At 37.8% G+C, this 18,061-nt stretch overlaps 1 long non-coding RNA gene across 1 annotated transcript; it reads right to left on the bottom strand.

Moving 5' to 3' along the window:
• Positions 1 to 1,841: 1,841 nt before the first annotated feature.
• On the bottom strand, positions 1,842 to 17,189 carry LOC306800871. The gene is made up of 4 exons (XR_013773936.1): positions 16,948 to 17,189; positions 4,048 to 4,238; positions 2,513 to 2,564; positions 1,842 to 1,885 (listed from the first exon to the last, which is right to left on the bottom strand). It is a non-coding gene; the product is annotated as an uncharacterized lncRNA (long non-coding RNA).
• Between the last annotated feature and the right edge of the window lie 872 nt (positions 17,190 to 18,061).

The following is an 18,061-nucleotide window of genomic DNA, read 5'->3' as shown; positions in this document are numbered from 1 at the left end:
AGAGATGTTATGGCTGCCTCTGGGGAGAAAAGGGAGATGGTGTTGGGGCTGGAAACCGTCCAAACCAGCAAAATCCTGAGGCTGTCAGAGTCTTAATCTCTCACTGGAATCAGACCTGCATTTCAGAAAAAGAAAGAGAAAATTCTGTGATTAATCTAACGTCTATAACATTCTAATGCTATGATTATTCTGGACACTAGCATGAGCTCTTTAGCAGAGAAAGAAAAAGTGCTCTGGCAATTTCTTTTGTCTCTGTCTTCAGAGTTAGCTCTTCATTTTAATAGCCAGATTCTCAAATAGCCCTTTAAAATGCCAGTGAAGCTATCTGTGATGCCACCTGCGTACAAGTGGAATTACCTGACAGAACTCCAACTGCTTCAATGGGGGCAGATTTTCAACAGACCTTTGAACATGTGAACATAAAAGGCTTACTACCAGGAAGCTCCAAGGCAAATAAAACACTTCCTAAAGCAGTCTTTCTTGTATTCTGAAAACCTTCATTTTATGGGTGTGGATGTACCAATCCACCATGGCAGGAGGGTTGGAACTGGATGATCTTTAAGGTTCCTTACAAGCCAAGCTATTCTATGATTCTGTTTTTCTACTCATAGCACAATTTCCAAGGGACTTGCTACTCTTCCTGCCTAGCAGTCAACCTTGTGTCTAATAGCATCACTGTCTTTTTTGTTACCTTTATTGTAAGAGTGCTGCTGAGGGGCATTTGTCATATTACAAAAGAGGAACTAAGGACAGAACCTGGGGGACATTTGAGCATTTAAGCAATATGACCTTAGGAGACCACTCAACTTGATGAAAAATGAAGAAGTCTATTCACATTAAAAAGTCAACAACAGTCCTGCAAGTTCTAGCTTAGAGGCATTTTTTGCTTTCTTCACATGCTGAAGAAATATTAGATGGATTTCCCACTACTGTGGAAAGGTTCAGTCTTCAGTTAGTATTTCTGAAGATAGGTTGGTTGGAACAAGCAAAATTATTCATTTTGTGATTCCATGCAAGAAATTTTTATATTTGCCAGAAATTCCATTACCTTCCATTTCCAGGATTTTTGTCATATTTCACCATTGATGTTAACTTTACATAAAGCCCCTGGAGATCAGAATTTGGATAAGCGTCTCAGCTAATGCTCAACACAATAGTAAGGCCTATATGGATCTCACAATTGCTCTTCCATCCTTTTATTACTCTTGTTTATAATATTCATCTCAGGGTGATTGGAATATTTTAAGATAATATTATTTATTTTGGAGCTCCTGGTGGCACAATATTTGAAACTGGAAGCAACAGCTGAAAACTGGCACATAAGTGTTGCAGTGAGGGACAAACCAACCTTCTTGAGCCAAGCCCCTTTAATGATTCATGCTGCATTGACTCACATTGGAGAAGGATTAATAACACCCAGCCAGTCAAGGCGAGTTGGACCCATCCATTTCTAGAGCCAATTCAATCAAAACCTCTGATTGAATAGTCATTCACATAATAGTCACGTCTGGCCTTAAAATTCATACCTTTTCCTGAAAATCCCAGTCCTTTAGCTTGTAGAGTATTGATTTATCCAGGAGGTTTCCTGTTCCAGCCTGTGCCTGATCAGGGTCGCTGCATCCTTGGGTCCGATCGCTCGGCGCCTTTTATGAGCTCTGGATAATGCACAGGTCACTGACTGGAACACTGCACATTCATCTGATTTTCTAGCTGAATGCTAATAGGGCTTCAATATTTGTTCATTCAGCATTGTATTTCCAGTTACTGCAGTTAATAAAACTTCTTTCTCAGGAATTGTGCTGGCTAAGGGAATCGGAGCAATGTTTATTCCCATATTTATTCCCAAATCTTCCCTTTCAGTCCTGTCCCTCGCTGACTCAGAGGTCTGTTTTGTATGAAGAAGACAAAGAAAAGGTTATATGATTATCTGCAGAAAGCCAAGAACACATACTTGGTGGCATGCCTTTTTCATTGTTACTTGGAAACCATTAAAATATTAAAATGTCTACAAAAGCAATAAAATGATCACAGGAGTATGTGGTGATATTTAATTTTCCCACAAGTTAAATATCACTGATAATTAACTGTTAGAAGTTTATTTTGAAATGACATTTCAGTGGAATATCAGACCTTTACAACATAATTAAAGGTTTTCTCATTGTAATGGTGCCCTATTCCTGGTATGAAAGCTGTTTGAAATTATCTGTCTGCTTCATAAATGATTTTTTTTAACCTTTTTTTTTTTCCCCCATTTAATTTGGCCATTTCTTGTTTTGTTTCTCTTTTAACTACTGATCACAGCCATTTCATTAGGTAATTTGGATCTCTAAGACAGGAAAAATTTTAAAATTTTAATTGTTTGATCTGGTACTTTTCTCTGATTAGGTGGATTTTTGCTGCCAGTCTGGAAAGACTTTGCTGTTAGTAGAGTCACTCCAGGACATGTTCTTTTTCACATTAGGACTGGAGAGATTTAGGGAAATACAGATTTTAAAAAGCCATCAGTTCTTACCTGAAGTAGGCTTTTCTCACTCCTCAGATGTCACCCAAAAGGTTCATCTGTCCTGTAGAGAAAAAACAGTCTCCTGTCACTGTTGAAAATAGGTGTGACATAGACAAGTGCAAATATAAAAAATTTTATTCTAACAAGGAAGTATTTGTGGCACAACTTCTCCATTGTAGAAGATTCTTCTCTACCACTACTCTACAAAAAGTAATGGGGCTTTAATCCCTGTTTACTGCTCTTTGATGATGTTCTATCCAGTGTAATTCTGTCTTTACATCATGACATGTCAAGAAGCCTTAGTAGAGCATCTCACAAGTCCCAGACCCTAACACCAGACAGTCAGTGCTGAGGATCAGCCATGGCAGGAGCTCAGCCCCCAGCAGCTGCTGCCACAGCCCCACCCAGGTGGATGGGGGAGAGAAAGGGAGCCCAGCAGGCTTGGAGAGAGAAAACCTGTGGGTTGAGAGAAAAACGGTTTATAAGAAAAGCAAACATAAACAAAACAAGGAATGAATTCACTGTTTTCCATGGCAGGAAAGCCAGGAAAGCAGGTTTCACCATGGAGGACAGTGACATGGGGACAAACACCATCCCTCTGAATGTCCCTCACTTCCTTCTTTTTCCCCTAGCTGTTACTGCTGAGCAAGTTATGGAATATCCCTGTGTTATCAGTGCAGTTTTCAGCACATATTCAAAACACAACCCCTGAACTGTGAAGGGAATGAACACTACCCCAACCAAAACAAATACAGTAATTTTCTCCTCTAACCCTCCTTTTAAGTCTTAGTTCAAAATTGACATTTCAACATTTCAACATTTTCAACAGCGGCCCCTCAAATTTCATGTATTACACAAACAGGAGAGTATAAATACTATAAACATTTTATGAGACATCTTGAGACATCTTTGTGCATTAATTTCCAGTGATGTGCTCAGAAAAGGATTTCAATTCTATTCAGCAGTGTCACAAGGACAGGCTGGCTCCATGAACACCACTAAATTAGATTACACCAGAAAACATTCCTCAAACTACTAAACTTTTAAAGCAATCCCTGGCAATGTTTCCATGAGAGGAAACAAATATCCTCCAAGAATTTCCCAAACACAGCCTGAGATCTAGCACAGAGCAGGGACTATTTCCAATAGACAACTGGAAAACAACTGTGCCACCTTTGAAGGAAAAAGTTTTGAAAGTGTGAATGTGAGTCATTGCATAGAGGGTGGTCTTGGTGCCAGACAACATTAAAATTTAATAGAATAGATAAAACCCCTATGTATCCAATGTTTTGACATCCCAAGAGCAAACAGGCAGCAAGGAAGAGCAATGCAAGTTTACTTCTTGTTTCTCATCACTCTGCTGTGGCATGGCAGGAAAGAAACTGGCAGTGGAGCTGTAAAAGAGTTCATCATGCACATATTGTCTCTGAGGCATCAGAGGTGATCCAAAACACTGCCAATATGGCTTTATATAAAAGAGGGAGCAGTCAGCACAGTAATTGCTGGTGGGTGCTAAATTCATTTCATGCAGGTCACAAAACAACCTTCAAAGGATGATTCCAAGCAGCAGCTATTGCAATAGCAGGCACTGGGATAGGCACAGGCTGCCCTGTGCTTCTGTGGCCAGGATGCACCTCTGAAACATCTTCATTTTGCAGATATTACTCACTGGAGTCCCCTAAGCTCCATGACTCTCAGATATATTTCTTATCCTTTGTGTTTTATTGGTGAAAACCTGAAATATAGAAAAATAGAGGAAGAACAGATTATCTCAAGAGGCTTTCCATAATATTTATTTTCATCATTACTTTTGTTTCTTTTGGGTCTCCTTTTAAGAGAACTTGGCTCAGGGTTTAAGCTCTGACAAGCTGAAAAGTAATGTAAAGGGTATTAACATCCTATAAATCTGTCCTGTGACAGACAATGGATGTCAATCTCTTCCCAGACCTAACTGGGAGGAAAAAGAAAACAAAATGCACTTTTTTAGTTTTTTTTAATTTCCTTTTTCTTTTTTTTTTTTTTTTTTTTTTTCCCCAGGAAATTAATGGTATTGTCAGGAGGATCAACCTTTTTATTTCAATATCAAAATAAATCCTTGGGTCAAAAGCAAATTATGAAGGAGTTCTCTTCCAGGAATCTGGGAAGATTGGCACTGAGGGAAGTGTGCTAACTCTTCTGTCTGTATTTATGTTATATTTCAAACAGGAACCAGCTGGAAACATCCCATAATAACAATTACAGGATGTACAGCAACATCAGAATCATCTACTGGAGCAGACACAGATGTTTTTTGAGAAATTGAAGAGATTTATGCTATCAAATGTAAGAACAGCAGTGCTTTATTTCTTAGATTCATTAATAAAGTTGCTTCATGGGAACTTTCTCATGTTGACAGAAGTAGCACAGGACTATCCAAAACACAGAAATTATCAACCAAGTGGAAAATTAACTCAAATTTCTTAAGTATGATTAATTTTGAAGGGTTTTATTTCAACAAAGTAACTAGGGTCTTTAAAAACTGAGATGCTCAAAAATATAAGAATTCCAGGAATGTTGAAGACCACTTACAAAGCAAGCAACATCTTTTTCTCCATTTTCCAAAAAGACAATAAAAAGAAGCTGAGAAGCAGAAATAGAGATAATTTGCAATTAGCAAGTGACAGAAATAAACCCTCCATTTCCTGCATCCCAGTGGACCTACAGTCCAATAAACCACTGAACCCCCACAGTGCTATTGAAAAGATATTGGTGGATGAGTTATGTCATAACTCACTCTCTGTCTATGAAAAAACTAATAAGGGAAATGTCATTCTAGAGAGGAAAAAAAAAAAAAAAACCCAAAAACTTAACCCCAGTCTAGCTGATCACAAGTATCTCTCAGATCTTGATACCTTTAAATAAATGTTAAGATGTTTAAATTATGTGTTATGACTCTTATGTCCTTCATCTCCACCTGCCCTTTCCTGAAGCAGTCAACCAACAGCATGTGGACATTCAGTTGAGGAAAATCAGCAGAAATAAGATTGGGTGTTTTAACCCTGATTAAAAATGCTGACAGATTTCATGAAACAGGTGCACACCACACTCACCAGTAAGCCAGGTTTGACTAAATGGTGATATTGATCTGAAAGTTTTCAGTTTCTTCTCTTTCTGTTTGTTCTTTTTCTCTGTAAATGTGATACATCCCATCCCTGGAAGTGTTCAAGGATAGGCTGGATTGGGTTTGGAGCAACCTGGTCTAGTGGAAGGAGTCCCTGCCCATGGCAGGGGAACTGGAACTAAATGATATTTAAGTTCTCTTCCAACCCCAAACCATTCTGAGATTCTGTGATTCCAGAACTGATTGACAAAGATACAAATTCACACTTAGGAAAGTCCTAGATACATAGAAGAAGTTAACAGGGGGGCAGGGGGGAAGAAATCTCTCAAGGAAATTTATTAAGTGTTGGTGCATTTTGGTCGTCTTTCCAGGACTTTACACAGGCATTATTTAGTAGATATATTTAAAAAACAAAAACAAAAGAAAACAAAACCAAAAAAAACCAAAAGTAAAAACAAAAATAAAAACAAACAAAAAAAAACAAACCCCAAAACCAAGCAAACAAAAATAAACAAACAAACAAAAAAAAAACAGACCAAAACCCACAAAAAACAGAGCTGCAAACCTTGGATGTTCCTCCTAAGCTATCTCAAAATAAAAACACAATTGCCTTCAAAAGGTTTAAGAGTAGACAGAGGAATGGATTCAGTAGCTGTGCACTTGGGCAAATTTATGAGCACAGATGCCCTATTCCAGCTGATAAAGAAACATTCATAACTCACTGCTAGATATCAACTGGAATTGTCCCTTTGTAAAAGAAAACCCAAATTATCAGATAGCTATGAGAAAAATAGTTGAAATCTTTTTACATAAAGATTGTTACAATAATTTCAGAAACGTAATCTGGAAAGTATTCTTTTTTTTTTCCTTTATTCTTTTTATTCTTAAATGCTGAATTCAAACTCTATTTGATTCCAATCTACCACAAGTTCATAAACACATACCTCACTAAGAGGATACGAGTAAAGACCAGCAAGTAATTAAATATCTTTGCTGAACTGGTGCCTAGGAACTGAGGGATTCATTATTTTTGTTTAATGAATTTTCCTAACCTTTGGTTCTGTAGCTGTGCTTCCTCTTTATTCCCCAGAGATGCTGGCCAAGGGATAGAATCGACAGCAGATGTTTGTTCTTTGACCCAGGGCTACCAAAAGGGCTCAATAGACACCCAGGTGCTGTTAAGGTTTGTGTGTGAATAACTATTGCTGAAAATCAATCTGAGAGTTGCCTGGTGTCAAAGGCAGCAGAGCCCATTTGCAGGTAATGTGGTGATTTACTTTCAGGCAGGTCAGACACCATACGTAGGAATTTATGATGAAAAAGAAGAAAAAAAGGGATAAACCTATGATTATGCAAGCCAGGAGAGGAATTTTGTAACAACTGAGACACAATCAAGTGTAGGCAGAGACCAGCACAAACTCTTTAAAGAAGTAATAAAGATTTTTAACAGTGAGGAGACAAGGAAAATAAAAGTATGTTGGAAATAACTACAGGATGCAGAGAACCCATTTGGATTTTAAATTGTAATGATAAGCATGCAATGGCATTACAGGGAACTTGAAAAGTCTAATTACCATGACGTCAGTCACCTAAGTGCAGAGTTATGGGATGTAAACCTTCTAATCCCTCTTTTCAGTGCTTTAACCCCCTGCCCACACAAACAGGAAGGGACTAAAAGACATGGCTGGTCAATCAGTGGTGATAACACCCCCATACAATCAAGCTGCAGAGGCCAGGGGAGGATTAAGCATGGGGGAATAACAGGGTTATCAACTGGAGAAACAGCAAAGCAGCAAAAGAAATTGTAAGGACATAATAATAGCAAATAGCCTGGGAACAATTCTAAGCAATGAATTCCAGCAAACAAAACCTCACACTGTATTCAATCAATGTGTTTTAAGAAAATATAATGTGTACAGTGGGTAGACCCCTGGTGCCAGAGTGAAATGAGTTGGTGGCATAATGAGTGTCTTTATTCTCTTTTCTGTAAATTTGATGCAATCAAATGTTTATCTTCCTAAACATACTCAGAAGCTGGATTTCAGCAAAGATTAATAATTCCTAACTATGTTATTTTGCATCCAGTTAATGTATTTCTCCAAGACAGAGCTAAGAAGAAAGCTGAAATTAAAGACAGGTTTTGTCATCCACTTTGATAAATGCCTATCTTTGATAGATCTGGTGGTCACCTTCAGAAAGTTTATTCTGATTTTCAGGATAAAAGAAGTTCTAGAAAATACTCTCTACCTGTGAAAAATAAGTATTTGTCAAAGAGGAAATATCTTTATCAATGCAAAAATCTTCAGGCAGGCTCCAATTCCTAAAGCTCATTGGTAAGATGTTCAGTTAAGTGACTATTTATTAAAGGTCTGCTGTGCACAACCCAAGTTTGTCCAGAGGTGCTCAAAGAAACACTTCAGGTAGAAAATACATCACAGGCCTATGGTAAACTGTAAAAAGACTCATTCTGGAATAGACACCAAGCACAACCAAGGCACTTGCAGATATTAATAAAGTGCAGGATCTGTCTCTGGCAGGCTCAAATTATGGAGGTAATAGTAGAGCTAAAGCTAAAGGAGCGTGTGTGTGACCTGATCAGTGTGGGACAGATCTCTCTCATGTTTTCAATTCAGCAGATACACTATTGTATTCCACAGAATTTTAACAGGGCAAAAAAAAAATTACTGTCCATGCTGCTCTGTTTTTCACCTCAGACTTTGAACAGTTCTTGCTCTTTAATGTAACTATCTTCATGATTTTCTGCAGGTTTGGGAAATGCTAATTATCACTGCTTAATAGTTCACAACACCTGACAAATGAAGGGGCAGGTCCAACAAAGCATGCAATCTGTATTGATTAAGGGTTATAGATTGAAAAACAGAATTCAGGATCAAATTTACACACCTGAGTGTCTTGTTTAGTGCTGGGTAACAGCCACATGCCTTGGGCAGAAAATACCTAATAAGGAGCTGTGATATCAAATAAGAATATGTTAATATCACATCCACATGTTGGATCTGATCTTCAGCTCTGTGTGAAGCAGAGAATCTCAGTCAGATCATCAGAGAAGACTCTCCATGAATCTGGAATTCAGCCTGGAATAGGTGCTGCTTATAACACAATTGGAGAAGAAAAACAGTTCTGTCTGGCTTTTGTGTATTAATGCATGTCCTGGGTAATTCACTCTCCCCAGAAGGGGCAGGAGCTCATAATCCCCAACCACTCCTGCATTTGATGGAACACCAGAACAGTGAATGAGCTGAGACCTTATTCCTCATTAGCTGAGACTCCTTATTCCTCCTAAGTTTACAGTCATCAAGGAAAGGAAAGTAAGATGTGGCAGGGAATGGAGGAGAAGCAAAAACTTTGAGCTGTGGTCATAGAGAAATGGAGAGTCCTGGTTTGAATTGCCTGCTTCTGGACTTTTCCATTTTCATCCAATGGCTCTACAGATTGAATATCAAAGACATGACAAAAATTCAGGACTTTCCTTCTAGGTAAATATCTTAATCAGGCCTGCTGCGTTTTGTGTCTTCTTTGTTTCTTCATTTTTCCATTCCTTTCTAAGCAGGGGCACTCAGTGCTTTCACACTCAGAACACACACACACACAAATGAGTGGGAGCCAGATCTCTGGTTTTTTTCTGTCTGCATTTAAAAATGAAGCAGTTAAAATCACTAATGATTCTTACAATGGTCAGCCCCCAGCCCTATATATATATTTGCTATTTTCTTGCCATAATGCTGTGGAGGAGCTGATTGCATGGCCCAGTGTACAAATGCAAATTCAGATACAGTGACAACAACTCTATAACCCAGAAAACTTGGAAATAACCAGGTCTAAGATGTTTGGTCAGTTTTGAGCTCTACAGAGTTTGGGTGATAAATGCATCCACCTAAATCATATTTTACATGGCAACATCATTGTTTTTCAGTATGCATAAATGGTACTATGAGAAATCTTGAGAGAAAGAGGAAATCAAATCACATCTTTCAGCTTCCTTGGCACAAAAAGTGGCTCTAGGTCTCTCTTGCCTTTTAGATACATACAACTGTCTAAAAGAAACCTCTCCTTCAGAGGGCTTGACAGGAATCACTGGAAATTCAGAGCTGTGAGACATTGCTAGAGTTGTATAATGGTTAAAAGGTAATGGGTGTTTTAAATAATTTGCTAAAAGTTATTTGTGCAAAGTGAGAAAACTCTGCTGGGAAGCACATAAAAAGCCATGCTTAAATGGCTCCTAGGAAATTTCTCATAACTCAAATTTGAGCAAAATGTTTTCAGTCCATAAAAAGCAACTACTGTCTGCCTCTTGATTTAAAAGCAAATCCATAATTTTTTGATTACACTAATTGCAATGCAGTTGAATTCCTCCCTTATTCCTCAGACACTGGGGACCACAAACACATTGCCTTCGATTCTGCCTGAACAACAAACTTGACTTCAAATTATGGACATAGAGAGATTACATTCTAAGTCATTTCATACTCTTCACAAGCAGAATAATGAGTTTTCATTGTAAGAGATCCACAGCATGAAGTCTTCCATTTGAGAGAAAGCCCTGTAGGATGGTGTACTGTTGACACCAGGAAGTAAAATAAAATTGGATGGCTAGAAGCTAAAGATTATCTTATTTCCCTAGATCCATTTGATGTATCTTATGGACCCTTTAAAAGCTAATTGTCATATTCAGAGATTTAGGAAGAACCCTATGAGAAGCTCAGGACTATTCTTGTTAAAACTGGCTTCTTACTATTAGAATGTGAGCAGTTTGACTGAGATTGCTTTAACTCTTCCTCCCCAAAAGCTCTTTTTCTGTTAATTAATCTGTCTGCTGTCTCATCATAGCTGGAAGCTTTGATTCACAGTTCTTATTAATTGTCACATATTGCACTACAGCCACAATGCAAAATTGAACAGAACTATGAAAGCAGAAAGTGCCTGGCAGAGAACTGAACTTAAGGAGGAGCTATGGGTACTCATGGTAGGAAAAAAAGTACTCCTTCCTTGGGGAAAAAAACACATTTCAGAGGTGTGATGTTATTTAAATACTGACTATTATGAATATTGCATGCTTTAGTCACGTTTTCCCTCCAATACACAACTCTTTCTCTTCATATTAGTTTCTGTTGTTATTTGAGGCTTTTTCTGGGTGCAGATTATACACAATTGCCCAGGGTCACAAACCATGATTATACTGAGGTTAAGCTTTAATTAATGCCTATTTAATTATGATAATTATGATATACTTCTTGCACAGATGTTTGGATCAAGTTCCATGAGTTAGCCACATACATCCAGAGTGAAGGTGCATTTGTTACTGTAAAACCACAATAGGAAGTCCTTAGCTCCATTTTCTGTCCTTGTGAGATTCCTTCCTCATAGTCATCACCAAAAGTCATAAAAAACTCAGTTTCCTATGTCCTCCATGGAAGTTCTTTATAGAGTAGAACAGCACTACAAAAGGAGTTTTTCATTCCCCCAACAAAACAACCTCATCTTTTTTCCAAAGTCCTTCTCTCAAATTGCCCAACATGGATCTCAAAAAACTTTTTATTTACTTACTCCTTGATGTTGGCAAGGATCCCTCAAGCTCCACTTTCCAAATCAGTGATGGGAAAATTAGATAATCTAACTAAATGTAGAGAACTGGAGTTATGAATTCAGTGATGAGTGAGGCACTCTGGGCACCCTCCAGGATCAGTGAAAATCAAGACTTTAGGACATGGTCCATTTGGTCTACTCTGAGATGCAGCTAACCACATCCTGGAAATAAGAGTCTCTGCCCAGAAACAGGGAAATTAGAAAATTTAGATTTGTAATTTTCAATTAAAAAATTGAGATTGTTCTGCCAGGAGCAGAGAAGGCTCTGGGGTGACCTTATTGAAATCCTTCAGTACTTGAAGGGAGCTTATAAGAAATCTGGAGAGTGATTTTTTACAAGGTTGTGTGGTGACAGGACAAGGGAGAATGGCTTTAAACTGAGTGAGAGGTTTAGATTGGATATTAAGAAGAAATTATTTCCTGTGAGGATGGTGAGGCCCTGACACAGAGAAGCTGTGGCTGCCCCATCCCTGGAAGCATTCAAGGCTGGGTTGGACAAGTCTCTCAACAACCTGGTGTAATGGAAGGTTCCTTTCTAGTGAAAAACATCCTGTGACACTTTCCTCATTGCATTGATAATTGTATTAAAACTGAAAGCTCCCAGTACATAGCGGGAAATTTTCAATACAACCATCAACCATCCTGACAAAAAATATGATTATTCCTTTATTCACCCTGTGTTCAAACAGCTGATATTGAGTCAGAAAAATTTGAATTTGCTTGACTTGCAAGTAAATTTTAAATCACAATAGGTAATAAGGAAAATAATAGATAATAAGGAAAAATAATAGCTCTCCCAACTCATAAATACATGCACTAAGCAGACTCATCAGTGTAAAATGTGGTGGTGTTTCCCCAAGGAGAGGTGGCCTTGCCTGTTAGGTTATTTTCTCTGGGTCTCCAGTATGGCCATGATAATCTTTTTTCTTTCTTCAAAGTTTTCTTTGGGTACTTGTCCTATTTTGGACTTGTTAATTGAAACTCTGGCCTTAACAACTTGGAAATCTTCTGCAAAGAGTTTGCAAGGGTTGTGAAGTGACTCAGAAGCAAAGCAGGAACAACCACTCAGCTCTAGCTCATGGTCTTCCTTGGAGGCTCTTTATCTGGCCTTAAGTGCTTACATGACCATCATCACTCAATCTTTCTTAACAAGAGCATTTTTCATTACTATTATTTTAGAAGTGTTTTGTAATAGCTCAGAAGTACCGGGAACAAAAAAAAAAAAAAAAAAAAAATCTGAAATGCCTCTTTTTATTTTTTTTTTTTTCCCTTCACCCAAAATACATGTTTCCTTCCACTGTGTACAATCTGTTTCAGTGGCAGTGGCTTGAGTTTCCTTGGAAACGGCTGCAGGTCAGACCTTGATTGGTTGTGTTGTCAGCTTGATTGCAGTGTTTCAGGCAGTGGGACCTCTGAGTGCAGCTCTGAAGCAAGTAAATAGGGGGCTATCCAAGGGCTTTGCATTAGTGGTCTGAAAGAAACCACACAGATGGCATTTGGGGGAGTGTGTGACACAGGGGCACTGGTTTGAAGAGAGCAGGAGACAGCAAGGGATGAAAAAAGAGCCAAATGAGAGGTGCTGGCAGGATGGCTGGGATGGAGAAGTTTGGCTGCAGTGAAAACTGCCACATTTAGAGTCTCACAGAAGGGGCACTGACAGCAGGGTGCTGTGCTGCTCTGGACCATGAGTCCCTCACTTACTGGGACTGGAATGCTTTGTTTCCATTCGATTCTACCAGTTGCACTGAAACATTTCTAAGGCACACAGATATCTAAATACAGTACTAGGAGGGAAGAAGAAAGGAGGATGTGCTCCACAGGGTCTAAGAGTCAGTAAATTAAAAGACATAATTACAGATGAGAGTACTAGGTTTGTAACCTGTAAACTTCGGGGAGGAGAAGAGCAAATTGCCTAAAGAGACATCCCAGAAGCTGCTTAGTTTATGAATCCAAGTACAATAAAACCACACAGGAAGAGCTTACACACCAAGATGAAAAAAGGAAAGGTGGGAACAGCACTTCAGAAGGGATCTCTGAGCTTTGGTTCCTTCCCTTTTCCACCTCTGCAAGTACATGTGTACTGAAAATCTTCCTGGGCTCGTATGTGAACATACTCACACACACACTCGACCACTTGGTGGTTGAGTCCCATGTGAAATTTCTAAAACATCATTTCAGATCTACAGAGTAACCAGAGTGAACCTAATCTTTCAAGGCTTTGCCTTGCCTTGCCTTGCTTTCCCTTCTGTCCCCTCAACTCCACATAAAATTAGGTTTAATTTTAAACTTCAACAGCACAACAGTGGTGTGTGCTTTTGAACCACTCTGCCAGATAAAATTCCACATGGTGATTATGTTCTGTTCTGATTCCTTAGTGTGCTTGATAAATTCTTTGGCAAGCAGACATGCCCAGTGACCTACTGTGAACCTATAGACTTAAAAAAAGAGAGATTGAGAGAGAGAGAGAGAGAGAGAGAGAGAGAGAGAGAGAGAGAGAGAAGGAAAAAAGGTGTTGCTTGTTTTCCATGTCTGCAGTTTCACTTATTGTTCTCCCTGATTCACAAGCAGATCACTTTCCTTTAATTAAGTAAAAAGTACTTAGTGGAATCGATCTGAATTCAGGTCTAAGAGCACTTGTTAATTCTTCTGTTAGTTTTAGGAAGCTGGTGGCAAAAAGCCTCTATCAAGACAAATTTGTGGAGGCACTACCCATGGCTAGAGTAACAGTCAAGTGTCTGCAGTTTAACAACTTACCTGTGTGTCACCTGAGCACCAGGGACTGAAAGCATCCTCCAGCCTATGCAAAAATACAAGTGAATGTCACCTGAGATAAGATGCTATGAAATAGATGAAAAAAAACAATCCCATTTTTCATTACTTTTACGGGCCTGTGCACAGGTTATCTCAGTAATCAGTTAAATTGCATTTAACAAGCACAGCTCATAGTGACAGACACATTCCAGCCCACGAGGAAAGATCAACCCCACTCTGACATTTCAGGAGTTAAACAGGAAAGGAGGAAGTGGAGGCAAGACAGGGAGAGGAAGGCACCTGTCTTCTGTCACACAGAAAAGAAGCAACAAGTTAAAGGAGGATAAAACCCTCTTGATTTCTCCTCTAGTGCTCTCCCCTGTTAACAGCTCTGCTCTTCTTTTAATAGTGTATCACTCTTTTTCAAGCAGATGTACAGCTCTCATTAGAGATAATCCTTCATGCTCCTTCATCTTCCCTTTCCCAGCTTTAGACAGATAACATTAGTTACTGTCTTTTTATTGCATTGTTCCATTTTGTATACTCAAAGAACTATCTGCATTGCTATAATCTATGTATGTCAAATGGGATTAGGAAGGAAATTGAATGAATTAGCCAGAGTTATACAGTAAATAATCAAGGAAATTTTAAACAGGAAAACATCACTATAATTATGTAGGTAACACAAATTCATGGGGTTTTTTAATTGAAATTTTTAAAATCTTCACTATGAGACAAAATTAAATGATGCAGAAATTATTCTTTTTCCTTAATAATATCTTTCTCTGGAAGAGAAATACATATTACATCCAATGTATTTGATAGCATACTTTATATGGTACATAGAGGGAGCTGTTGGCATAGGTTTATTAGACCAATCACTGTGAAAATTTTCCATTATTACCGAACCCTTTATAAGATTTCATTATTACTTTAACTGAAAAAATCATACTGTCATCATCAATATATGAACAAAAAGAATCTCACAAGTTTTAAACACATAAAGAAGATAAGAGCTGTAATACAATATTCTGCTTTTTGCTGGACATTGGATTCATTAGTATATGAACTCCAATAAGCAAAAAGTTTTTTGCTATTTATAAATAGAAAAATAGGGAATATTAGCTTTAAAATTTCAAAAGTATATGAAAACATATAAATGAGACAACTGTACATGTTCCATTGTGTATGTATGAGACTCTTTTCTGTTATTTCTGATAATGCAGAACAGTCTGAAAGCTGGAATCTTTGTCCTCAATGGAGTGCAGGGAGACTGCTGTCCCTGCCTCTTACTCTCCTAACCTTCAGGGATCTTTTTCAGGCTGTTGCTAAAACAAGGGGCAGGAAAATATTTAAAGGGGAAGCTCTTACCCTATGAATAGTTTGGATGCTGTTAATTACCCCTGTAATTGCAGCAGGACTCTTTTATTCTACTTTTTTTTTTTTTTTCTCCACACACGAGCATCTAATAAGGTAAATAAGTACTAAAAACTAGTTTGCCCTCAGGATGAGTATAAACACTTTTGTTTTGCAAAAACAGATTAACAAATGTACATTATATGAATGGGATGGTGAGAAGTCTTTAAACTAGTTCATGTAAGATTAGGGAAAGAGTAGTGAAAGAGTAGGGAAAGATTAATGAAAGATTAGGGACAGAGTATTTTTCAATAATGAAGTATAAAAAAGAATTATTTTTTTTTCCCAAAAATTTAGAAAATGCTTTGTTAACTTTTTTGTCCATTACATTTCATTCCTGAAATTCTATAGATTTTCAAATTCCTTGTGGCACTTGCAATGATGAAATCCTGAAATCATAACTATTCCCTCTGCAGTCCTAGTTCAGAAAACCCTAAATAAGAAGTTCTTGATATGACAGATGTTACTTCCCATGAGATGTTTGGCAAAACTGGTGAGACTCACAGCTTCAAAATGCAAAGCAGCCTTGGCATTTTTACCCAGGTCAGGGCTGAATGTTTTAACATTTATATGAGACCTGGACATCTCAAATAAATAATAATTCTACAAATTGTTAGATAGTCTTAGAGTTTAGAAGCATCTTAAACACTGAATGTGATTGACATGTCACACACTGAAAAGCTGAGCAATATCAACAGGGTCACTTAGTTTCCCAGTGAGCACACAGATGTTATGCTGGACACACATGGTCACTTACCCATTTTTCATTTCACTTGTAAATAGATCCCATGTAGCACTGAACAAAAAGGAATTTATTTACAATGCTTATTTTGTGCCCAATCTCCCCTTCATTTCAATCAGTGAGAAGTTTGACTGCATTTGATATAAGCAAGAAGGAGTTGTTTGTTTCAGCTCACATTTAAATGCAACTTTGTTTGCTGTTCTACCTTAATGGCTGGAATAACAAGGACTACTGAATGATTTGTGTCTACCTCAAATTTTTATATCTATCTGATACTTTAAATTAGTAATTGCAGCTCTTACTTGTGGCCTCAGTTCAGCATGATACTTAAGCAGAATTTAACTTCAATGCATGCACTTTCCTAGGGATTTAAATAAAGCTATCTGTATATTTAAAGATAGCTTCACACTTTTTGAAGAGCAATCGCAGCTGTTGCCAAGATTTCTGCTTTAACAAGCACACAGTGTCTGAAGAACACATTTATTTATTCAGCAACTTGTTTTTTAGACCAAGTGCTTTTAAATCATTCAAATGGGTGTTGCATTTGTTTTGTATTTTCATTGCTAATACAATATTTGAAACCAAGGTTCCTCTAGAGCAAGAGAAGGGGCTATTTGGTTTAGTATAGAAGTATCAAGGAATAAAAAATGGAAATTTTTATAATTGAGCTATTTCATGTTTGGAAGAAAACTAAAAGCTAATCTTAACTAAAGTGCTTTCGTTTCAGTTCATGACACTAACAGCTGCTGTAATTGTAGTGTTGAGGCAAAGAAGTTCTGTATTGTGAAAAATATACACTAAATTGTTTCTAAGTATCTCAGAAGATCTTACCTTCTGCCAGAAGATTTATATAGTCACAATGCAGTTATTTTTCACTGAGCTGTCCTCTCCATAGCAACGAGTCACAAAAATGTATATGTACTTATTGTGGAAAAAGTCAAGATACACAGGCAGCCCTTACAATTCCTTAGTTGTCCATAAAGTGGATCATAGAATCAAAAAATGGTTTGGATTGGAAGGAACCTTAAAGACCACCCAGATCTGATACATCTGTCATGGGCAGAGACACCTTCCATTGCTCAGGTTGCTCCAAGCCCCATCCAATTTAACATTGGACAAACCCAGGGATGAGGAAACACGACTTCACTGACCAAGGGATAAACCTTAGACTGAGAATCTGAAGTGTTTCAAAGCATTTATGGTCAATCTCCTCCCTCCTGGGCTGGGACAGGAGCAGGTGATGATTAATGACAGACATCACAGGAGAATGAGTCTGGGTGGAATTGTGTTACCTGTGGCTGGGATATATCACAGTATGTCTCCCAAAGGATAAGGATTCAGGATAGTAGCTGTTAGGTAGTGTTGGACACTGCTTTTTGCCAGCTTTTCCATAGTCTTTGCTAAAGAAAGGAACATAAGATGCTGATGGTGCTTCACTTAATCTTTGGACACAAGTAGGAAACTTGCAGGATATGGCTACCCCTCATCCTGACCATTTCCTCTCCAATTTACTCATAGTGTTTTCTCTCCTCTTCATTTCACAGAACTCCACTTTTCCATCATCACTGTTTTATTAATCATAAATATAGACTGAAAAAATATATAGATCTAGGGATTATCTTTATACTCCAAAATTCTGGGCACTGGTTGAAAGTTCTGACTTCATGTTCTTTAACTTCTATTGAGAAGAAGCTCTGGTATGGGAGAGCAGTTTCTTAGTTCTGCTTCTTGTTCTTAGTGAACTGGAAAATACTGGTATTAAATATGTATTTCAGAAAAAAATATAAAAATTCCATACTAGTTTATGAATTTTTTAGATGACTTCTAAATTAACCTTGATAATACATACATTTGCTGAACAGAAATATTACACAGGAAATAATTTACTACTCATGGAGCCTTTTTTTTCCTGGTTTTTCCAACCCAGTACTCATTAACTCCACTT

This window comes from Erithacus rubecula, assembly GCF_903797595.1.
Source record: "Erithacus rubecula genome assembly, chromosome: 4".
Lineage (NCBI taxonomy): Eukaryota > Metazoa > Chordata > Aves > Passeriformes > Muscicapidae > Erithacus > Erithacus rubecula.
This window is presented reverse-complemented; position numbering and strand designations above follow the sequence as displayed.